The sequence below is a fragment of the Eleginops maclovinus genome, chromosome 5, assembly GCF_036324505.1.
Source record: "Eleginops maclovinus isolate JMC-PN-2008 ecotype Puerto Natales chromosome 5, JC_Emac_rtc_rv5, whole genome shotgun sequence".
NCBI classification, from domain to species: Eukaryota; Metazoa; Chordata; class Actinopteri; order Perciformes; family Eleginopidae; genus Eleginops; species Eleginops maclovinus.
Window position 1 is genome coordinate 27147861 of NC_086353.1, and position 24033 is coordinate 27171893.

The 24033-nt window shown below is 40.4% G+C and overlaps 1 protein-coding gene across 3 annotated transcripts in view; it reads left to right on the plus strand.

The window, feature by feature from the left end:
- LOC134864628 (teneurin-3) overlaps positions 1-24033 on the plus strand; it is a 294448-nt gene that overhangs the window by 55697 nt on the left and 214718 nt on the right. For all 3 annotated transcript variants that reach the window (XM_063883759.1, XM_063883760.1, XM_063883761.1), the window contains exon 3: positions 1040-1117. The gene's annotated coding sequence lies outside the window, so the exon portion shown is untranslated. The remainder of the gene's footprint in view (positions 1-1039; positions 1118-24033) is intronic.

Here is a 24033-nt window from a genome sequence, read left to right on the forward strand (position 1 = left end):
AAAAGCACGTTAATGGCACTCTCTGAGAGGGATGCATACTCATGTCCCACAAGCAGCCAAAATATATCCAGACGTAGTTCACTGAGCTTCAGTTTCAGGAAACGGTCCATAGATAGCTCTGCGAGTTCATCCTGAGCTCTGCTGTTTAAAATAGTGGCTGATAATAATGAGAGAGGACTAAACGGATCCCGGAGCCAATCGAATATCAATCGATGACGTTGGGCAGTCAACATTCGCTGTACTGTCTGTTTTTAGACTTCTTTTGCACCGCTGATCCATCGTGTTCTGCCATCCCTGCCTGTGTTGAGGGCTGGGGTGCTTTATTTGTTTTCACTACATAACGATCCATCTTGTAATGTTTTGGCGCGAGGATAAAAAGCTGCTCTGCACACCGGAAACAATGAAGGCTGACATAACTCATGAAAATTTAAACAGTCCGTATGAGGCTATATTCAATTTAATATTTCTAAATCTGAGCAATATATACGGTTTATTAGCTTATGAACTCCATTGTACAAGTAATAAAATAAAGTTTATTTGAAGTGAAGTTTACTAAGTGAGGAAAAATTTGGAACATAAACCTAAAAAAAAAGATTCTACGGCACACCTGGACAGTGCCGCGGCACCCTACCGGTTGGGAACCACTGCCTATGGGTCTACATACGGGGACTTCTGCTCTGACAGCCAATCTCTAGCCATTTTGTCTTCATGTGCCAATGAGCAGCTCTCATAGGAACGAGGCCCCACCTCCACAACGCTGTATCCAGTTCTTATTATACATCCATGATTGTATCACTAAAAACTCTTAAAACTTGTAAATTGCGCTGTTGAGGAACCTGCGATCTCAGTTTTTCATACATTACATGATTACATTTATGTTTTGGTAATACTATCTGGTTGATATGATGTGTTTTTGCATGCGTTCATGACAGTACCAGATTAATGCTCTGCTTTTGAAACCACAGACATGCATACAGGAAGGTGGTTTATAGTGTGAATTATTGTTTCTCATTTCATTTCCTTGTCTTTCTGTCCTTAGTTTTGGAAGCACAGAAGGGAATGACTCCACTTGGCAGCAGAACAGTGCCATTCAACTGCTAGACCGCTCAACAAGTTGGTAGGTGGCACTCCAACCTTCTGACTGTCTCCATCTGTGTCTCTTGTGTTTCTCACTGGATCACTGCTTGGCATTGTCTGCCTGCCTCTCAGTTATTGCCTCTTCAATATTTCTCGCTGCCTATCCTGTTCGTTTTGTGATGAAATTGTTCTTTCTTTTTCTCTCTCTAAATCTCCCTTTAAAGAGTGAGAGGATTAGCAGCAATTTGCCTTGATTAGGCTATTCTTCTCGCAGTAGGAGGGAAGAAAAGACAAAAACCCGCTCTGCAATTTGAACATGTGCAGAGAACAAGTGATTGCGATCAATAAAAAACGAGCAGCGAAAAAAATGAACAAGTAAAGGAATGAATTGCCAATTTCTGTTTTTGTCAAGTGTTTTTGGAAGGCAGCTCTTGAGGAAAAGCTGTTTCCGCTGAAGGACTCTGACGGCAGTGTATGTGCGTCAGCCTGATTATCACACATTTTTCCCATTACTTCCACAATGGAGAATGTGCAACAGTGTTCTCTCATGATTTATAATAGTGTGTGTGAGAGATCGCAGGGAAAAAACACATTGCAAGGGGACCATAGTATTAGTTTACAATACAGGGTGCCAAATCTACCTGCTTCTGCTTTTTTTAGGTAGTACTAATAATTCTACATGATTTGTATACATTTTGACAGATTAACATTCCGAGCATCAAGAATCCTTACTCTGCTTTGTTTGAGATGAACATACTGCTGTCATGCTTTAGGTAAACTGACTAATCTCACCAGGACATGATGCCGTTGCTGTGAGGCTGCAGGAACACATATGCATTCTGATCATTATCCTGTTTCATGGTGTTCACGATGCACACTGAGCCAGACCTTCCATACGGACAATTACAAACTGGAATCACATCTATGAAAGATGTTCTACAAACCCAGCTTCAACATGTCCTAGTTAAGTGAGCATATTAATACACTGCAACAATTATCACGTATTCTCTACTGTAATACCTATTGGAAATATGGCACCATTCAACATGTTAAAAAAGGGATATTAGTAAATGTTTGACTCTGAGTACAATAATTAAATCTTCTGAATTCTGGTACAGTTAAGCAGCAATTATTGTGGCTTTCCTCACTCTGACCTTTGCACACACCTTTAATATATACAGATCAGATTGTAGATAAACAAGAACAAGCTGAGACACATTTGCACCTCTGTGGTATGTGTAGCGTCTGGTCCAAATGATGTCCCTCCTCTGCTTTTTACAGATTTTGAGTATGCATCTCTGGAAAGATTGTGGTTCCCCTTTATTTGAATATCCCTTTTAATACATTGTAACTTTAGAAGTGGAGACTCAATCAAAACGAAAGCCGCCTCCTGAGATAAGCTCTCGTACATAAATCTGTTGGTCATTTTGGATAGAGGCAGAGACATGCATTGATTGGCTGAGGCTGAGCTAAACATTAACAAGGAGCAGAGAGGCACACATTGGTTCCACGTGCTGGCCACATGCAGTCAGCTTTAAATATAAATCACATGAAAATGCCCAGACTGACCTCCGAGGACAGAAATGTCTCCAGGTCAAAAGTCAAACATCAGATTTAAGTGCAGCAATACACATGCACACACAGATAGACTTGCACTGTGGTAGAAAGTGGCTGTTGTGTAAAACCTTAGAACGCAAAGGACGTTAAAGACAGTGTCCGGAAGCAAGGGTGGAAGATGTCCTAAAAGCAGAATTGAAATATATTCCTGTCAACTTTCCCTTGAGAATGAGAACATATAGGGGCTAAACACTCAGAGTTCAGCTGTAGTGTTGAGCTCTGATCCATTCTCACAAAAACTATGTAAACCGTATTATAAATAATAAGAATTCAAGTTTAAAAATGGATATAGAAAAATGTTTGTTCAGACTGTGAAAAAGACATCAACATTCATGTTAACTCTAACACTTACTGTTTCCATTTTAAAAGTGCTTTTTTAGTGGACAAAATTCTATCTTTTGTCAACGCAAGGTTTTATTTTGTGGAACAAAATAAACTAACAAAAGAAACCAGGACATAGTTGTGGAAAATACATGAACATATTAAAATGATAGCTGCTGCAAAAATGAAAAGAGTGTGGGTAAATGTAATTTAAAATGAAAGTGCAAACTCCATGTTAAAAGAAAAGGCTTAGCAGCACACTTCAGCATGTAGCACACTGCTCACACAGGCGGTGTGTGTCCTTTGTCCACGGTCCTCTGCAGACTGTGAGATATTTGGGGGAATATTCAAGCTCTGTTCAGGAGCTGAAACCAGATAAAAGTTTCAGGAACTTTCACTGTGACTGTTCAAGCAGAAAAAAAGGAAACATTATTAGAGGATTGCATTGGAGCAAACTGGAAAAACTGTCATGTGGAAGTCTGTTTACCCCCGGAGTTGTTTCTCGACTAACATTCACCCTAACATTGACCCCACAAAGCCACTCATCTTAACCTCCTCCCAGCCTATGGGGCCAGTCTATCACAACAGAATGCCTCTTGGGTTGTCTAATAGCTTTGGAAGGCCCCTCCACTTACAACTCTCATATGGGAACTGTATGCTGCCATTGGCCGGCTGTGCAGAGGGGAGAGTGTCAGCTGGGTTCTCTCTGTCTTTTGAAATGTCTTATATTTTGAAGGATGCTGTTGGAGATACTATCTTAAAAGCTGCAGACTTTATCTTGTTTTTTTTTTTAAACTTTTTTAACATCAGAAATGTAATTATTGCTCCAAAATCTTAATTTGTGTTTAGTTCAATTACCATCCTGTTAGATGAGTTGTCATTGTACAGTGCATATCTGGTTTGGCCTGTCACCAGGGTCCTGAAACATTTCCTCTGCATGTGTACATGTGTCACAGTGCCACTGTCGGTTCCACTTTCACCAACTAAATTGGATTGAAGTTGGCAATGGCTGAAATTCCCAGCCCCAAGAACTCCAAATGACTTTTAGTCTCTAGCGGGTAAATGGTTGAGGGTCACCTTCTATTCTGGCCCCTCATCATTCCAGACCATTAGAACACAAAGTGTCATTTTATTCAGTCTTGGCTCTTCCACCGATCACTCTTACTGTGAGCTTATTAAACATGTACCTTTTTAAGTATAAACTGTCTATTTAAACTGTGCATTGTCATGTGACAAAACCCAACATACTTTTTTTGCCATTTTTTGCATTGATGTATGTCTTCTACGGAGAGAAGATGGGAGATTCCCAACACTTCTGTCTCCAGAGCGATGCTTTGTCTTCCTTTATTTTCCCTGGTATTTGCAGTTTAACCTGTCACTTACAGTCGCTGCCTCTCTCCATCTCACTCCTATTACCCACATTTCTTTTTCTCACTGAGGCTCCTCAAAGGAGGTAAGGACACTCTCTCCCACTTCCATGCTGCTGAAAACTGCATTTAGAATATTAAGGATACTAATATAGATAGATAGATAGATAGATAGATAGATAGATAGATAGATAGATAGATAGATAGATAGATAGATAGATAGATAGATAGATAGATAGATAGATAGATAGATAGATAGATAGATAGATAGATAGATAGATAGATAGATAGATAGATAGATAGATAGATAGATAGATTATTTTGTTAAGGCAGCAGTGTGTTCAGGCATTAAACCATGTAAAAGGTGAAATAATTTAGAAACATGTTACAATAAAAACAATAACAACCAAATCAAAACATATAAAACCATGCATTACAAATAATACACAATATAGAATATACTGGACAAACTAGAATTTTCTACAAAACTAAAATACTGCAACATGAGAAACATAGAAGTATACTACAGCAGAGACATACAGTATAGGATAGAATATAAATTACAGAAATGTTTCATTATTATAGAGAGGCAGAAACTGAAACCATCGAGCAGTGAGACTCTGCAAGCCAGAGGTGATAATACTATAGAGGTGCATGGAGTATAAGTATAATAATAATCATAAAATCCCTTTGAGGGTTAGGGTTAATACAAGCGTGTTATGTCATGTTGTGGAGAAATGTCAGAGTGATAAAGCAGGTGCTCCAGGCCTTGCTCAAGCACCACTGGGCAGTGGTCATGAGGTGAACTGGCATCTCTCCAGCTACCTGTCCCCCCTTCCCCCATATCAACCCCTCCCAGGCCAGGTCATGGCAGACTGAGTATCATATTTAAAACAACTCTGCATTTTCTTGCTTCAGTAAAGTTGATTCTCTGGCCTTGTCTGGTAATGTTGTAATCCTCTCTTCCCCTTGGCTTTTTAGTCTTTGAAGCTTCTGAGCTTTACAACAGGGGTCATGAATGGGGGGCAGCAAGCAGGCATCAGTGCTTTTTGTAACTCATGCTTGCCTTCCCAGAACCAGTGATCATTCTCACCACGCCACGGATACTATCTGCATCCCTCCTCCAACAAACACCGATAAGAAACTCTCATTTTGTGCAGATTGATGAAACCCAATGAAATGCAGTCATTTTTCAACGTTTGAAGATTGGAACATTTAACAGCACCAACAGATAAACACAACCAGCAGTGGAGGAAGTGCTCAGATTGTTCACTTAAGATTATTAAAATTTGCAATACAGTGCAAAAATATTCAGTTACAAAGTACTGCAAACTAATTGAGGCATTAACATGTTCATGACTCCCACGTTGCAGTTAACAATGACTTTATATAACACAGGGTAGCTTAGCCTATAATAATGCATGATACTGGATGTGTCTATTTAGATGTTGTATTAACCTTAATCTGCAAAATAACTAGTAACTAAATTGGTTAAATAAATGAAGTGGAATAGAAAGTATAATTTAGGATCATTTGAAAAAAATAAGTAAAGTACAAGTACCTATAGTATTTTACATAAAGCTCTCCTATTATGCTATATTTGAGTCAGCCCTGTTCCCAAAGTGCTGACTGTGACTGTAGCTTTAGAGCTGCTTGTGACCACGCCCCTTTCGATCGTCACGATCTCTCTCTGAAGAGAGTTTTCTACCAGGAGAAACTCAGCTAAACGCTGCCGTGATTAAACGCCATATGATGTTCCAAACCACATCCAGCATTATTTCTGAAACAGTATGGAGCTCAAACGTTTCTCTCTCTCGGTTTACCACAAGGACAGGACCTTTATATTACACACAGTCTCTCGATTACAGCGTTAGCTCTGAGTGTTAGCGATGCTTGCTAATGTAAACACAGACCATAATACTTCCAAAACAGAGGGGATTCAGCTCGCCGACTGCATATTGGGTATTGTTGGAAATAATCAATATATTGGAGCGGAACATTAAAAGATAATTCACTGTTTCTGGACGGATCATATTTGTCCACTTCCGGTAGTACTACCGGATGTTGTTTTTAGCCTCAGATAGCATAAAGCTAATATTGTATTGTATATATGAGTAGAGGGAGAAGGACCAGTGGAGTTACATACTAAACACACCGCCTCTACCTCTCACTCATTGATGCTGCAATGATACTATTGCGTGTTTAATAACTGATAAACTTCAGAAGGATTGCATAATAGAATATCGTAGGTGAGAGCTTCAGGACATCACTAACAAGATGGCGACGGTGACGTCATAAGAGGACCCGCCCCCGACTATAGAAGAGTCCGGAGAACCCCATGTGACAAGCGGCCAACAGGATCCAGCCCCCTGCTACCAACCAATGAGAGCACGATAGCGGAGCACGTCTTATTTTGAAGTTGTTTATTGTATGGTCGGAAAGGGATGGTTCTATAAAACATATTTGTATTGTGAAATCGATCTCTCTTTTGTTCCGGACCGCCAGACAGTAACTACTGATGAGCTCCACTCAGTCAGTGGCCTGTGGACCCGTGTCCCGGGCTATTGAGCCACAGCTGTGAAACTTTTGTAAAACCTACTGCTGCATCCTTTTATTAAAGCGATCCAATGTAGCATTTGTACCTTAAAATAACAGCTTGAAAAAAATTGAGCGGCTAGAATGACTTTTAATATGACGATTTGCCTCTCTTTCATGCCCATCGGGGGTCTGAGGTGAGATAACTGCGCTATGTAACTTTGCTAGACCGGGCCGGGAGATGAGCGGAAGTACTTCGACTTGCTTTCTGGCACACCTACCGCAATAACAAATAGACCCCCTCCACGCACCCAGGTATAAGGAGAAGCAAGCGCAGCATTGTCAGTACATCATCATGGCAGAGGCACCGAAGAAAAAGAAGACGTTGACTGATGAAGCAAGGAAGAGAAAGAGAGAGGCCGACAGTGTCGTAAACGTACATTACCTCCAAGCCTGTAGGGGGAGCTCCATAATGGGCTTTTTGACAAGTTCCGTTGGATCGCTTTAAATACTCCTTTTAAAACTTACAAGAGGAGGTTTGCTTCCTTTCTTTTGAATCGACACCTGGGCTTCGAATAAATGAACAATTCCTACAGTATGATAGGTTGGGACGTGTCACGTGGGCGGCACGCTGCCAAGAGTTCAATGTAAAGCCAGCCCACTTTTCAGTTATGACGTCACAAGAACGGCAAATCTGGATCAGCTCGTTTGTACCCCCATTTTTAGAGTTGTGGGTAACAAGGAAAAGAGAGAGGGTTGTATTTTCTGACTCTTTGTGAGTCTCCTTACACACCGGGGACACATATTTATGTACAAATGACGTTAAAGAGTGCATTTTAGGGGACCTTTTAGATCAGTACTTGAGTAAATCTACTTAGTTACATTACACCACTGGACACAACAGATGAGCATAAGTCATTAAAACAGCTGTGTGACACTAATTCTTATCTGTTGATCCAAAGACTCCCTTTTTGTTCCACATTTGTCATATTTTATTGCACATTTCTTTCTTCACCCTGTAATGTAGCCAGTCTTTTGGAAACATTACATAACACAGCATGCTGGGTACTCAGCCTCTCCTGACAGTTGGCAGCTTCAGAACAAAGTGTTGAAAGGCCATAGGTGCATGAGAGCAGGGGGGTGTATTACAGCGTGAGATTAGTGGCTTAGACAGGAATGTGCAGTTTTCTCTGCCAAAAAGGTGTCTCTATTTAAACTTCTGTTGATCACCATGGCAACTTCTTTTTCACATTTGTTACAGGAATGTCATCATAATCTTGAGTACTGGAAAAATATGATACTCAGAAATGATCCCACTAAAATATCCAGACATCTCCTTTAACACATGAGCTCCACCTTGTTTAAGATGGTAACTTTAGATAAGTATGCAAAACATGCTCAGTCTATGTATCTGTATTTCAAACAGTTAAGATTCAAATCAAGATGAAGCTTTATTGATGACAAGACAATCGGCACAGCTTACCTTTCTAACAAATAAGAGTGTTAGTGTCTATGAACTTCTACCTAAGATATATATGACATGTGTTTTGTACTGCATCAAGCTCTCATAATCATAATCGGCAGTGGATGAGTGGTTTCATAAATTCCTGTTTTGACCTGGATTAATATACTGTAAATTGCAGATTTAGAAATTGTTAGGATGTACGTACAGTAAGCTAACTGACATTTGGCCAAATCATTGTGATCACTGAAGAATACATGTGGTTTCATAAAGTGTGTATCACAGCCCCTCTTAAAGCAAAATATTAGTCATCAGTAAATATTTTTTAAAAAATACTAGATTAGATAGAATTACTAGGAGTTTCAGGGAGGTGATCACATTTAAATTCCACATGCAGCAGCTCAGCATCTTTGAGTTGATCTTGGCACTCTGCTTGGTCTAGTTTCCTTGGTGTTATGATTTGTCACATGACCAGCAGAGGCTGTAAAGGGACTAAATGTAAATAAATGGCTTTATTTTACATCTAGCCCCACTGGTTATATATAGTGTATTAATGTGCTTTGTTGTTGCAAAAAAAAACAAATCCAATTTATTAAAAGTCAGTCATTTTTTCTGCAAAGGTACTCTGTGAAAGCTAGGTATTCCACGTGGGTCTCTGGGGATTCTGCCATATATGCAAATTGTCCATTTTAGCTTGGAAGGGATATGCTTTCTGGAAATAAAGTGATATTCACACAAACACACACACAAAGAAACACACACACAAACTCAGTGATCTGCTTTACAGCAAAAAGATGGGTATTTCAAACGATGAATAAATGAAATGATTCAAGCTTATTTTTGGCCTGAAACACAGGAAAATATAGAACAGCCCTGAAGTTTCCTCGTTTCACTCTACTGTTTATATCTTCAATGTTACTTTTTAATACCTGACTTTCTCTGTTTAACAAGAACTAAACCAGTTTGAATTTGTATATCAACACAAACCTATAGGCGCATTCACTCTGAATGTATCAGTGAAGGTGGAAATGATGTCTTTGTAACAAATAACAGCTCAAACTCATCCATGACAATAGATGTCAAAACAAAGCAACCAGTTTGACCTAAGTAAGCTTTGCAATGACACCAATATTAGATGATTTGATACTTGCAAATGTTTTACACATCCTGAGATTGCAGTAGTTTAGAGTGACAGCCTTCCTGTCTCTTATCAGTTTAACATGGGGATGTCGGTCCTCTATCAGGGTACAAATGGCTGAGTTCACAATGTGTGGCGTGATCAATAAGACTGCAGCTGAGGGAAAACCCAAGTAAAAAGCCCAACAACGTCACAAAGTCTGTACCACTCACATCAGCAGGACAGCGAATCACAGTGATGTCAAGAAACAACATTTAATGTGTTTCCTGTTTCCCAGAGGTAAATCTGGGCCTAAAGTCTGAGTCATTCGAAAAAGTAAAATAAAGTTCAAGTTTGATCCTGAACATTGAAAAATAAAATGATGTATTCAAACTAAAAATAAGTATTAGGAAAAAAAGATCAGAGAGCAAAAAAGATTATTTGAAAGTGAAAAGCGATGTTAACGAGAAAAATAAATGCTCTGACTCTGAAAGCAAATACATATCAAAATCCAAATGAATTACTTTAAACTGAGACAGTTATTGCATATATGAAATGTGTTACTTCCCAGTTGATAGTTGTACAGTATACGCCATCGTCTCATCCTCTCACTCCTCTTCTCACTGATGCAGTGTGTTTGTATTCAACTAATTTCACATAACTGTATTAGGTTAGTTGAAAGGAATAATATTAAATTGAACCTAATATTATTGCTTTCAACCAGCCTGAAACACACATGTGTAATCTGTTGAGATTATATATTTCATTAAATATGCCCTCAAATCCACCATCATACAGCACATGCTCATACATAAAAGCTGTTTAAACAGGATGTAGAGAAACATGCATGCCTCTAATGTAGATCTTTATGCACTGAGACACACTAACACACAAGGCACACACACACATACAAGTGGTGCTTTATGCTGAGGCCAGTTGAAAGCTGCTACCTGAACGGGAAGGAGGAGGACGACGGGGGGGTAACAGGCCAAAAGAGAGGGAGCAAAATAGTAAACTCAGCTAAGGACTGAAACTGAGAAAAATGTAACCTTTAAAAGTACTTGAAAAATCCATTTGATATGATCTGAAATGTCTGAAGTCAGAGAGCGAGAGTAGAAGATAAAGATGAGAGAAAAGTGAGAAAGGACAGATTGAAGATATGGAGAGGAAGAAGAGAAGGAGAGATTGAGAGGAGGCTGGGCTCCATGAATAAATGGAGTCATTGTTAACCACAGGCGACCTTCCCTCTCTCCCCGCCCACAGTAGACCTTCACCCCTCCCCACAATCCCTCACTCCAACAGCTCAGGGTATCTGTTCATGTGCTGGTACTGTATCCAGCAGCCACCTCGGATTACAGCTCATAGCACTAAACAGATGCTGCTGGGAAGTTCAGCTCTCAGGTAAACTCAGTGCACTGTTTCAGAGACTTTTAATACACCCAGAATTTAAGAAATACTGTGTGACGAACAAAACAGCCTCGTATTACCTTAGCGTTGTGCCCACAAACAATTGTCCTTAATGGACTTTTCTATCCACTACTTTTTTGAGAATATAAGGAGTTGATGACACTAACTCTCCAGTCAGTTGTTATTAAGCTACTGCAAGAGAAAAGGGTGCAATGAGATGGCACTGAAAGAGCACCATTCAGACCTGGAATGATGTGGGAAACATGATAGAAACATCACAGGTTTCTCATCGCTACACACATCAGATTTTTCAGTCTGCTGACATGTTTCATCTTGTCATTGGAGTTGAAGCCGGTTATGTCTGTTCGCAGTGTGTGAACACTCCAGGAAGAGAGGGCAGAGGAGGATAAGGAAGCTAACCCAAGGTGGTCGTGCCTGCTACTGGCTATTTTCTGATCGCTGGAAAATAAAATGGATGAAATAAAGCTAACCCAACACCGGGAGATTAGAGACCTGGCTACATCATCACATCCCGGGTGAAGCTGTTGCATTTGATGGGCGGACTGTACAGAATATCAGGCTCTCCAGTAAGACGAGGGGGGGAGGCACCTGTGTTTGAATTAATTATGCTTGGTGTATCACTGTCGTCAAATTCAGATAGCTGGTTTAGAGAGAAGGAGGTTAAGACACACAAATCCGCATCAATGGAGCAATGGTAGAGCAAGTGAACAGTTTCCGGATGTCAACCTCACAGACAGACGGGCATCACACAGCTCCTTTCAGAACAATCCAATTGTTGGAGGGATTTTTAGACTTTTAGACCCTAATGATTGAAATAAGGGCTATAAAGCTTAGAGAGCACAACACAGACAGGCAGCACACATGCAGGTGCAGCCAGCATGGCTCCACTGCAGAGATGCAGGATGTTTTTTAAAGTGGCCTTAGACACAATTCCAGGTACAGCAGAAGTCCGAACACTGTTACGAGTGAACTTTAGAAACCTGCAGGTGACCTGATACTGACCTGGGTGCATAGGCCAACTACAATCAATAAGTGTGATGCCATGCCTGGGCTCCATCTGTGTTAGTTTATCCTTGAACCCCCAACCTCTTCCAGCAGAGTTTCATCTGGCTGGCCCTGTTCTCACAAATACATGCATGGATTAGTGTTACTGCAGCCAAAAAATACTTATCAGTCTTGCTTTGCCTACTCTCTACCCTTGTCCTTTCCTCACCTTCTCATGTTGTCTCGTTATGCTCTTCTGTGTTTATGTTTTCTTTTGCCTCCTTCCACTTCCTTTATTCAATTTCAACCTCTGTGTGTTTTTCTCAACTCCATCCCTGCAACTGTCTTTCTTTTCCTCATCCCCCTTCTCTTTTTTAATCTGGGAGGAGAGAGGGGGATTAGGTGGGAGAAAGGGAAAGGTAATGAATGTAGAGAGAGAGATAGATTATCCCAGCAGATTTGTGATTGTGAACTCAGATACCGTGGGACCAAGGGAAAGATTAACATGAACTGGAAGGAATGAGGGAAAGAATGTTACAAACAACAAGGACACAAGGAGGGGTGAGGTAGTGACGGATGAGTAAAGAAAGATGAACATAGTATTTCTGACTTGATCATTTTGCCAATATGAGGACAGCAGGGACAGATGGACAGAACACTTAAGGTAGGTTAAGGACTGAAAGCTGATTCAGCATGTAAATTACGCTTCAATAAGCCATGTCATCCAAAGGAAACATGATTTATATAAAGACCCACTCATCTCTAATGTCCAAAGTTCAGCTGTTGTTGTTACGTGCTGTTACTACACAGTTGTCTGTTCAAAAGAGACATTTTTTATGGAAGTACATCAGAGGGGGAGAAGAACTCGAGTAAAAGTAGAAGTACTCTGATCTTGTACTCGAGTAAAAGTAGAAGTACTCTGATCTTGTACTTGAGTAAAGTAGAAGTACCAGAGTGTAGGAATACTCTGTCACAGTAAAAGTATTCTAAATGTTCCTCCAGTGAAAGTAGAAAGTACTCTCATCTAAATGTACTTAAAGTAGCGACAGTAAAAGTAGTCATTGTTTGATTGGTCCATTTCAGAATAATATCTCTGATATGTTTTATAATGATTGATCATTAAAGTGTTCTCAGAGCTGGTAAAGGTGCAGCTAGTTTGAATGGCTTTGTATACTGCAGGGTAGCTGCTGGATTTACTCCAGGTGAACTACAGTCTGATTTAAGGGCTTGATTATATTTACCATCATTAATCCAGATCTGTAAAATAACTAAAGGGGTTAAATAAATGTAGTGGAGTAAACGTACAAAGTGGCATTAAATGGAAATACTCAAGTAAAGTACAAGTAACTCAAAAATGTAGTTAAGAACAGTACTTGAGTAAATTAATGTGAGTTGCTTCCTACCTGTGAAGTACCTCAGGGCCTCCAGCCTGTGGATATGAGTATGCAACAGCAGTGTGAATGTGAATGTGCATTGTCAGCTCTTTGCATTACACCTGGAGAGAAGATGGAATAAATGAGTGGGGAGAAGTGGGCAGCAATCAGCAGCTGAACAGAGGTGGGATAATGTGAGGAAAGAGGTGGAAAAGAGAATAGGAGATGATAGCTGCGTCCTCCTGTCTTGATCCAGGCTCTTAAAAGGGTCCTACAGGTGACTTGTGAAAACTTTACCCCACAGGGGCAGTTCAATCAGCCTTAAAGTTTAGATACAGTTCCACCCACCATGGGCCAGACAGGCCATGTGTGTGCTAAGTTTAGCTTGTGATGCACACATTATAAATAGTTTTCATATTGACATAGCGGCAGGCATACTTTGATAATGTTGTTTGTAAAATTGTAAGCTCCTGTAGCCTAGAGCTCTTCATCTCGCCAATTCACTGCGACTGTTTCCTCCCTGCCAACTGATCTGCTTTGGAGAAGTTACATTTTTCCGTGCAAGACAAAGATACTTAGTTTAACAGGAACTTTAAAGTACTGTTCTGAACAGTTCCCGAGCTTTACAGATGGAGCTCTGTCAGCCTGCATGGTGCATCGCATGGGGATCTTAAAGGAGGAAACACTGTGCTCAGAAAATCCCTTTAAACATTCAGAATGTGACAGTGTAATAATTAAAGGGTTGGTCATACCATTATAAAATGACAGCATGCAATCTTCCATTGTTTATTTGTTTGGCTCTTCCACAGAAGAACAATACCTTCTCTGCACTGAAGAGGGTATTCATTTATTCATGAACAGAGAGGAAGACATGTCTGTATCCAAACAAAATAAAAATACAGGTGATGTGGTTAATGTAATCTCATAAGTGTATGAGTTGATGCATGGCAACCTTTGAAAGTGCAAGTGTGTGTGTGTGTGTGTGTGTGTGTGTGTGTGTGTGTGTGTGTGTGTGTGTGTGTGTGTGTGTGTGTGTGTGTGTGTGTGTGTGTGTGTGTGTGTGTGTGTGTTTGTGTGTGTGTTTGCGTGTGTGTGTGTGTGTGTGTGTGTGTGTGTGTGTTTTCAGCCTGATACATTGCCCATCACTATATCATATATGAAGTGCATTACAAATTGCAAGCAATAATAATGCATTTGAAGATTAAAAAACAAGTTCACTCTTGTTAACATGTGCGATACAAGTAGTTACTTTAGTTTGCTCAGTCAGTTCATGCTCACTTATGAAACATTGTGTGTGTGTGTGTGTGTGTGTGTGTGTGTGTGTGTGTGTGTGCTTGCGTGCGTGCGTGCACACGTGTGTGCATGTGTGTGCAAGTTCAGCTGGTCACAACAAGGAATAGGGGACACGTGTTGCCCAAAGACCTCTTAGATGGACGGTGACTGTTTGTGTGTGTGTGTGCATGTGTACTCCCTACGGCTGTTTGAAAGGTGACCGTGGTGAGACAGCTTTAAACACACTCTCATACCCACGAGGCTGTTGGCAGTTCTAATGGCCAGGGGTCATGGGGAGAAAGCGGACAACAGCTGAGTGATTAATAATCATGATGACAACATTTAGAGGGATCTACTGAAAATGATAGTGTGGATGAAGCAGGGTGGCAAACTCCAGCACTACTGCAGAGACGCGGGGGGGGGGGGGGGATACCCTACAGCAGTACAGTGGTTTGAGTTGTGTGTTCCTATAGCATATTATGGCTGGCTTGGACACGTGCACAGTGGGAGGTGGGATCTCTCTGAGACTCACCCACACCCTGACTCTGAGGATGATCATCGCTGGCAGGTGAAAACAATACATACAATATATGTTGGGTCAAGGGCGGGGCATTCAGCAGCAGATACTCCCCTCCATAGCCAGTTAACATGGACGCAGACTCCGAAACCTCCTGTCATGAGTTGTTCATCTGAAATAAAGTGGCTAACGTTAAAGATTGCTGCTCAAAAAGCTGATTTTAGAACACACTCTTCTATTTTGCTCTTCTTTTTACACGGCGATGGTTATATGTTGATGTTTCCCTCCTTATATTCAATGCTTCATGTCGCTCTGTCTTGCTGAAACTGCTGTCAGTGTGCAGTGGTTCCAGTACATCACTGTCAATCATTGGCAACATAGTGTAAATCCTTTTTGGTACGGAATACTAAAAAGAGTTAAATATAAGTCTAGATAGATTTAAGGGAGAGCTCTTTTCTCCTGCTGTTTTCAGTAGTATTACATCTAGAGAAGCCTCTTACCCATGTGCTGCTGCCACTCGTGTGTGTGCTCCACAGTTCAGTGAATTACTCAGGGCTGCTTTAACGTAACATATTGAATGTCCATATTGTCAACAATAAATTGAGGCACTGTTGGTCTTTGTCCGACATTATGTAAAACTGAATGGTAAACCTATACGTGATGTGGATCCCTCTGTTCAAATTATTTATTTATATATTCTTTTTTTGATTTTGGGGGAATTAAAATCCAAATTTCCAAGCTTTCAATTTTTCATCTTTAAATATACCAAAAATGCACTAACAGTATTTATTCCATTTCCATTTAGAGTTCTTCTACTTGGTTAAAGCCTTTAGAATCATCAGGCTTTCACACAATGAATATATACATAACATAAACACAGTAAGAGCAATTAAAAATAAAAGCAAGTTTTAAATAAATCTGGAAATATGACTAAAGAATACAAGAGAAATACGAATATGAAAAATGCTATAAAGAATATTTCCACAAACACATAAATAAAGATTATTTAAATTATCTGAAATGTATATTCTATTGACAAACACAGATGCTGTGAAAATAGTTATTAGTTTGGATGGAAAATACTACACGCATGTAATGGTGTAAACCCTAAGGTTCTGGAATAATACAAACAAATCAAAGCAAATAAAAACTCATGAGTAAATAATCAAAAGCAATGAGGTTTTAAAGAGACGGCAGTTAAAGGTTAATTGATGTCCTGGAATGAAGCTGAATCCTGAACCGGCTCTTTAATCCCTGTGAGCCTCCCGCCTTTGTTCATTGAAGCACAGTGTTTTTAATTACCAGTTTAATTATTGATAAAGCACCTGATCAAGCTCTGTTAATTCACCTATTAGGGAAAAAGAATGCAAACTGATCATGGCTTTCACTTATCTTCCTCTCCTCTCCTCCTCCTCTTCCTCCTCTCTCTTTCTTCCTCTCTGCCTGCTCACTCTTTTCCTCCTCCCTCAGCTCAACAAAGTTCAACCAAATGTTTCTTATTTTCTTTAAGTGTTGAGCATGTATCTGACTTACATTGAATTTCTTCAAAACACACATTGCATCTATTTAATAGAAAACAATATCCAGACTGCTGCCGGTCTACGGCTTTCTGAAACGACTCGCAGTAAATCTCTGTTTCTCCTTTAGTCTACTCACTTTGTCTCCTCTCTGTCCTCCATGCTGCTACCTTTTTTGTTGTTGTAAATCACAATGATTTCCTTGGGATAAATAAAGTCCTATCTTATCTTTTATCCAAATTCTTTATTTATGATACAGTTTGATTCATTGACATGTAATTGTATTAATTGATCCCAAAAAAAAGCAAAGTATTTAACAATCAAGAAAGGAAAACACATATAAATCATATTTTGTACATCAATCTTTTTTCCATGTTTCCGCGTATTGATTTTCCTGAAGCTTCATGGAAAAAGTGATCCTTTCCATAACAAATATGTTATGGATCGTGTTACCAGTAGTCTGGTTAGTGCCATTCTCTAGTTTGCTTTTTTTTGCAGCTACAGTCAGAATTCCAATTACTTGTTAAGAACATACATTCGCTCCAATTAAAGGGGATTCTTCTCTCCTGTACAATTTAGATTTCTGAGTGAATCTTTCGCAAAAGAGTTGTAATGGAAAGACAAGAACATGCTCCTCTTTTTTAACTATTACTATGTTCATCTTTCTCTTTCCTTATTCTTCTATTTATTATTTGTTTATTTTCATTATTCCTCTACTCTGATTACCTTTGTTCATTGTGATGTTTACTTATGGCTCACATAAATATATGTGACAATGCCAAATGTTGAGAAACAGTGTACTGTGGTCAGAGCGAATGTGTGTGCCTCAATCTGCAGAGCCGCTCTGCTTTCACCATTGTTTATGATGATAAACTGACAACAAATATGCAAATGTGTTACTCAGTGACAGCAGCGTTGTGGTTGTCACATATTGGTTGTCAATCAGATTTCTGCATGGAAGCTCTGTCAGCAAACTCGCTACGCAGTAATCTCTGTCCACAAACCGTAGTGTGTGGTGTGGGGTCCAATGGTTGTGCACACTGTTTTCAGAAATGATGAACTTGATCTTTACATGTGGCAACAACTACTGGACACCCAGGAGGGGGGGCTACTGAGACATCTGTAGAGCCAAACAATGCACAACAAAAGCAACGTGGCCACTCTAGATTGATGGCAGTGGGATAAGTACAAGATTAGGAAGAGGGCAAAATTGTTCCTAACACAGGATAGGAGGCCAGTCCGCTGATCCTCCTGTCCACAAGCAAAGAGGCTTTCAGTGGGTGTCTTTTTAAACAAAGCCAAAAATAGTCATTTTATTAATAATAATAATAATAATAATAATACATTTTATTTGTAAGCGCTTTTCAATCACTCAAAGACACTTTACAGATGAAAAATAAGTAATTAAAATACATTTAAAAACACAGAAACACAAGAAAACGCAGAGAAGTAGATACATTGTAAATAGAACAGCACAATACAACAGTCAGACAGAACAAAAACAGAATTTAGGAAAAGTGGTGGTTAAGAATTATAGGCAGAGTGGAACAGGTGTGTTTTGAGTAGTGATTTGAAAAGTGTGAGGTCATTGCAGTCACGGATGTGGTTGGGGAGGGAATTCCAGAGGGTAGGGGCAGCAACGGAGAAGGCTCTGTCTCCCCATAGATAGAATCGGAGGATGAAACCCTCTTTATTTGTCACATGCATGCACACAGCAGAGCACACACAGTGAAATTAGTCCTCTGCATTTAACCCATCCTAGTACTAGGAGCAGTGGGCAGCTATCGTGCAGCGCCCGGGGAGACAGGTTCTGTGCTTGGTTTTAGGGACAGTGAGGAGGTTGGCATCAGAGGAGCGGAGGTGACGGGGAGGGGTGTAGTGGTGGAGCAGGTCAGTGAGGTAGGAGGGGGCCTGGTTGTGGAGGGCTTTGTGGGTGAGAAGGAGGAGTTTGAATTGAATACGCTGAGGGACGGGGAGCCAGTGGAGGTTCTGGAGGACAGGGGTGATATGATCGCGTGAACGGGTGTGGGTGAGAAGACGGGCGGCGGAGTTTTGAATGTATTGGAGTTTATGGAGGAGTTTGGAGGTTGTACCATAGAAAATGGTACAACTTATTCAATCTTATTGAATTCAGATTTATTACGCAGATACCATATTATGATTAAATAATGTGTCATTTAACATTAAAACAAACCTATAATTTCTATGTCAGATTTGTCCAGAGAAATCTGTTTCTTTGATAATGTTAATATTTCTCATTAAGTTGAGTCGTAGCAAAAACAGCTCTGGAAAACATTAAGAGACCACTCCAAATGTTTCTTTAAATCTTTATCTCTACATTCCAGTGTCTGTTGAATTCCAACAAAGAATAGAATTGCCAGTATTTTATAGAATACAATGATAAAACATAATAATAATTGAACTCAAAGACACACCTATAAATAGTAAAACCGGAGCTGTATGTTTTACCATCAAATAAAACTGACAGAGGTCCACTTACTTGAAAACTAAATTGTGTTCTAAAGCCAATGTCATGTCCTTAAGATCAACAACCTAGATCTCCATATCACTTCAACAAAATGCAGTATTTTACTTTAAACATATATTTTTTGAAAGGAAAGCTATATCTATCTTTCCCATGAAGAGTCCTTGTACAAAAGGCTCTAGGCCAGGGGTGGCCAACCAGTCAGAGACGAAGAGACAATTATTTGACTGTGTTACTGCAAAGAGCCACATCATACACACATCGTGGATGTATGTCCCCCCACTTCTTTCTTGCCCTTTTTCTCTTTTGCTCTCACCCTTTCTGTGTGCTCCAGGGGCATAGCTAGTTTTGAAGTTTGGGTGGGGTGGACTTCGCATCCTCTAGGGGGGTCCGGGGGCATGCTTCCCCGGGCAGATTTTTTAAAACATGTTAAAGTGAATTGCATGCTTCTGGTGCACTTTGAGAGCAAAATTAAGAGGCTACACAATAGAACTGTGTGGTCTTGGTAAGGGGATGGGGCACAACTCTCAACACTAATGTGAGACATAAAAAAAATACATACAGTGGTATGCAAAAGTTTGGGCACCCCTTAGGAAAACCACTGCATCAGTTTGTCACTTGCTGAGCTTTTGAAGCAGCAACTTCATTTTAACATATGTTATACCTTATGGTAACAGAAACATCTCAGTAGTGAAATAACTTTTATTGGTCAAACAGAAACATGTTTATGTGCATTCAAACAAAAATAGGCATGTGCATAAATTTGGGCACCCCTAAGAAATAATTCCATTAATATTTAGTATTGCCTCCTTTTGCTGCAATAACGGCCTGTAGACGCCTCCTGTAGCCACAGACAAGTCCCTTAAGCCTGGCAGGTGGTATTTTGGCCCATTCTTCCACACAAAACGTCTCCAGTTCAGTCAGGTTTCTTGGCCTCCGTGCATGGACAGCCTTCTTCAAATAAATCCATACATTTTCAATGATGTTAAGGTCTGGGGACTGGGATGGCCATTCCAGAACATTGTACCTGTGCTTCTGCATGAATTCCTTGGTGGATTTTGATCGGTGCTTAGGATCATTGTCCTGCTGAAAAATCCAACCCCGGCGTAGCTTCAACTTTGTGACTGACTCTAGAACATTCTTGTCAAGAATCTCCTGGTACTGTAAGGAATTCATGTGGCCCTCAACTTTAACAAGTTTTCCAGTACCTGTGCTAGCCACACAGCCCCATAACATGATAGATCCTCCACCAAATTTTACAGTGGGCAACAAGTTCTTTTCATTGAATGCAGTGTGTTTTTTTCGCCATGCATACCTGTTCATGTTATGACCAAATAACTCAATCTTGGTCTCATCTGACCACAGTATTTTGTTCCAAAATGCTTCTGGCTTGTCCAGATGTGCTTTTGCATACCTCATGCGACTCTTCTTGTGATTAACACTCAGGAAAGGCTTTTTGCACATCACCCTTCCAATGAGCTCTTCCTGGTGCAAAGTACGCTGGATTGTGGAACGGTGAACAACTACACCATCAGCAGCCAGATGTTGTTGTAGTTCTCTGGAGGTGGTCTGTGGCTTCTCTGTGACCATTTTCACCATCCTTCGCCTGTGCCTTTCCCCTATTTTTGTCGGCCTACCACATCTTTCCTTCACACGGACTGTTCCTGTGGCCTTCCATTTCACAACTACGTTTCTGACTGTGGAGACAGACAGTTTAAACCTGTCAGATAATTTATTGTACCCTTCTCCTAATTTATAATGTTGGATTATCTTAGCTTTCAGGTCAGTGGAGAGTTGTTTTGAGGTCCCCATCTTGCCACTCCCTAAGAAAGAACCTAGGCCAGGCACAGCCAGCTATTACCTATGTTAAATAGCCTTTTTCATGATTGGTTCCACCTGTCTTTGTAATTGAAGGTCTAATGAGCTAATCAAAGCAATTTTGTGCAGCAACCTGTCAGCTATAAATCCGTACAGGTGTTGAAATGAATGCTATTTATAAGGGTGCCCAAACTTTTGCACATCCCATTTTTTGCATTTTATTTTATTATAATAAAACTATGTAATGCTACCCTAAGAATTTTGGTCTGGAAAACACTAAAACGTCTACATCTTTGTAGGAAAACAAATGTTGTTGCTGTGATCTTCTATTATAAAGGAAAAGCAAATTGTCATGAAATCTCAGAGGGGTGCCCAAACTTTTGCATACCACTGTATATATATATTTTTTTTTTCAATTTCAAAATGTTCATTTGGGTGGGATTTAATTATTTTTAGGTGGGCTGAAGTTCACCTAAAATAGGTATAGCTACACCACTGGTGTGCTCCCTCACTCTATTCCTCTGTGCCCCTCTCTCACACATAAAAAATGAAAATCTAAAAATGTACAATAATTGACACACAGACACACACACTCAAAGACACACACTCCAATAGATACACACTCTGTCACACAGACAGACACACATACCTCTGCTCAGCCAGACTTCTTGTAAATGTCACACACCATGATATTGACAGAAATCAGTATTAAGACCAGAGGCCAGTTATTTTCAGCCATTAAGAGTGTGTGCACTGTCTCACACACACTCTCACTTAATCATGTGTAAGCTATGTTTGTATTATGCATGCTGTTTTTTTGAACTAAGTTGGCATTCATTGCGTTGAACACTCCTTTACAAATCTGGCTTACAATATTTAAATGTTTGTATTTAAAACAAACCCATGACTAAGGTTGGTTCAAATACTGCCTCATGACAGTTATTTAAAAATAAATGAAGTGTATTTTAGTTAATTATCCTCGCATGATAACTATCTCAACGTTTACCCTGTGACTGGCAGAAGCTCTGCTGACAGAGATGCACTTTCTCTCTTATTTATTTCGTTATCGCGATTCAGCAACTCGGGAGTCCTTCTGTGTCGGTGGCCAGCTTTCCGTGAACAGGCCCTCTCACACACATCTACAACTGCAAAGTGTTACCGTTTTGATTTGACAACTTTATAATGAGTTATTACGGTTTTATCTGAGTTTTATTTTCGTCGTTCAGAAGCAGATCTCCCCCTTCACTGTCACATCGCGAGTGCAGTAGAACCCGCCTCCTGTACTGCAGGATCTGCATTCTGATTGGCTAAAGCACTTGTGTGTCGAAAACTCTGTGTAACAATTGGCTTGGAACTTGTGCGTCATTAACCATTTTTGAACTTGGATACTTATGCGCAAAAAAACAAAAACACACAATTAAAATTCCATACGAACTGAGGAGCCGCATGAGACTGGGCAAAGACCCGCATGCGGCTCGAGACCAACCCGGTCACCCCTGCTCTAGGCATTTAATATGTTGACTTCTCCGTTTCAGGTTATGGACTTTTACTTTGTTAGTTACCGGACCTACGTCACACTGAGCCCTGAAGCGCATTGTTTACGTTTTATTCCGGTGAGCTCTGGTAGAAGCACGTGTCTTCCCGTGTTGCTGAAAGAAACCCTGTTTGTTAAAGTGTGCGTCCATGCGAGAAAGTGAGTTGTTTAGTATGATGTTATTCCCTGTTATAATGAATGGAATATGTTGGTGACGTGTACTATTCCTTATAATGTAGTTACATACTTGCCTGTAGTACTTGTGGGTATATGGTTATGTATGTATGTAATATTCAACATTCGCCGTGAGTTTAGCCTGCTACGCTAATATGTTAACTTAGTTATGTGCGTGCGGGTTACTTCGGAGTTTGTACTTATTATTTTGATGTTCTCTTTTGTTTCACACACACACACACACACACACACACACACACACACACACACACACACACACACACACACAAACAAACAAACTCCCTGTAACCATACGTCTGTTGCCCATTGGTGTCTTAAATATACATCAATACAAGTGGTTGAATCATCCTGTCGTCTCCTTGCGTTCTCCAACGTACACCTCATACCCTGAACATCCTGGCGGTGAAGCAGTGTTCTGGCCGACACTCCAGAGTTTGTGCGATGACAAAACTTGAATAGCCCCTTTACTGTCCTACACATCCACTAACCCTCATCCACAGTCCTACTACATTGAACTTAAGGCCTACATTTCAAATAAAAGACTCCTGAATAATATAGATATAAGTTCCCCATTTATTTGTATTATTATTTATTTTTATGTTTCATTTCACGACAGAAATGAATGGGCTTGTGGCTGCAGCTAATGTGTTCTGATGTGTAGGGGCACATTGGTGAGTCTGGACGGGTACCTGGTATGTTCCCAGTAGAGGAAGGTGACTCAAAGTCGATATAAACATGGTGAAAGGGTGTGGTGTGCTTAAGCTGGACAGGAGAACAGTGTCAGTGTGTCTGCAGAGTGGCAGGTTCAACTGCATCGTCTCCCTCTCTTCACTCTCTCACAAACTAACAATCCATTTGATTGGCTCAATTAAGTGAAGCTCCTGATTTATAACATGGATTAGCTGTGGCTGCAGTCTGTAGCAACAACCCCAGGGGGAAGAAAAACACTCAGCGATGATGATTATGTATTCTCAATAGTTTCTCCAGATATAACGTTGAGCGATCCTGGTCTGCGGGTCACTGTTTTGTGATGACTCAGAGGGACCTCTTAGCTCAGTTTGTAAGGTTAACAGCTCTCAGTCTACTGCTTTAACATCAAGGCACAGTGATCATGCCTTTGTGAGCGTAATGACCGGCCCATCCACAAAAGCAGCAGCAGTGGTATCCTGACCTGCAGCATTCACACGCTCCAACCCAGCCTACATGCCATCAGCAGCCAGCATCACTAACACAATGTGCCGCTTTGTAAAGCCACCAGCAGGAGAGGAATGGAGAGCAGTGGTGAAACAGCGACTAGAGTGTTTCAGGTGGAGTTGTGAGACAGCTGTTGTGTACAGACTGTGACGAAAGAAGATCTGCTTACTGGGCGCAGATTGCACTGTCCTTTGATTAAAAGCTCAAGAAGCCTCCTGAA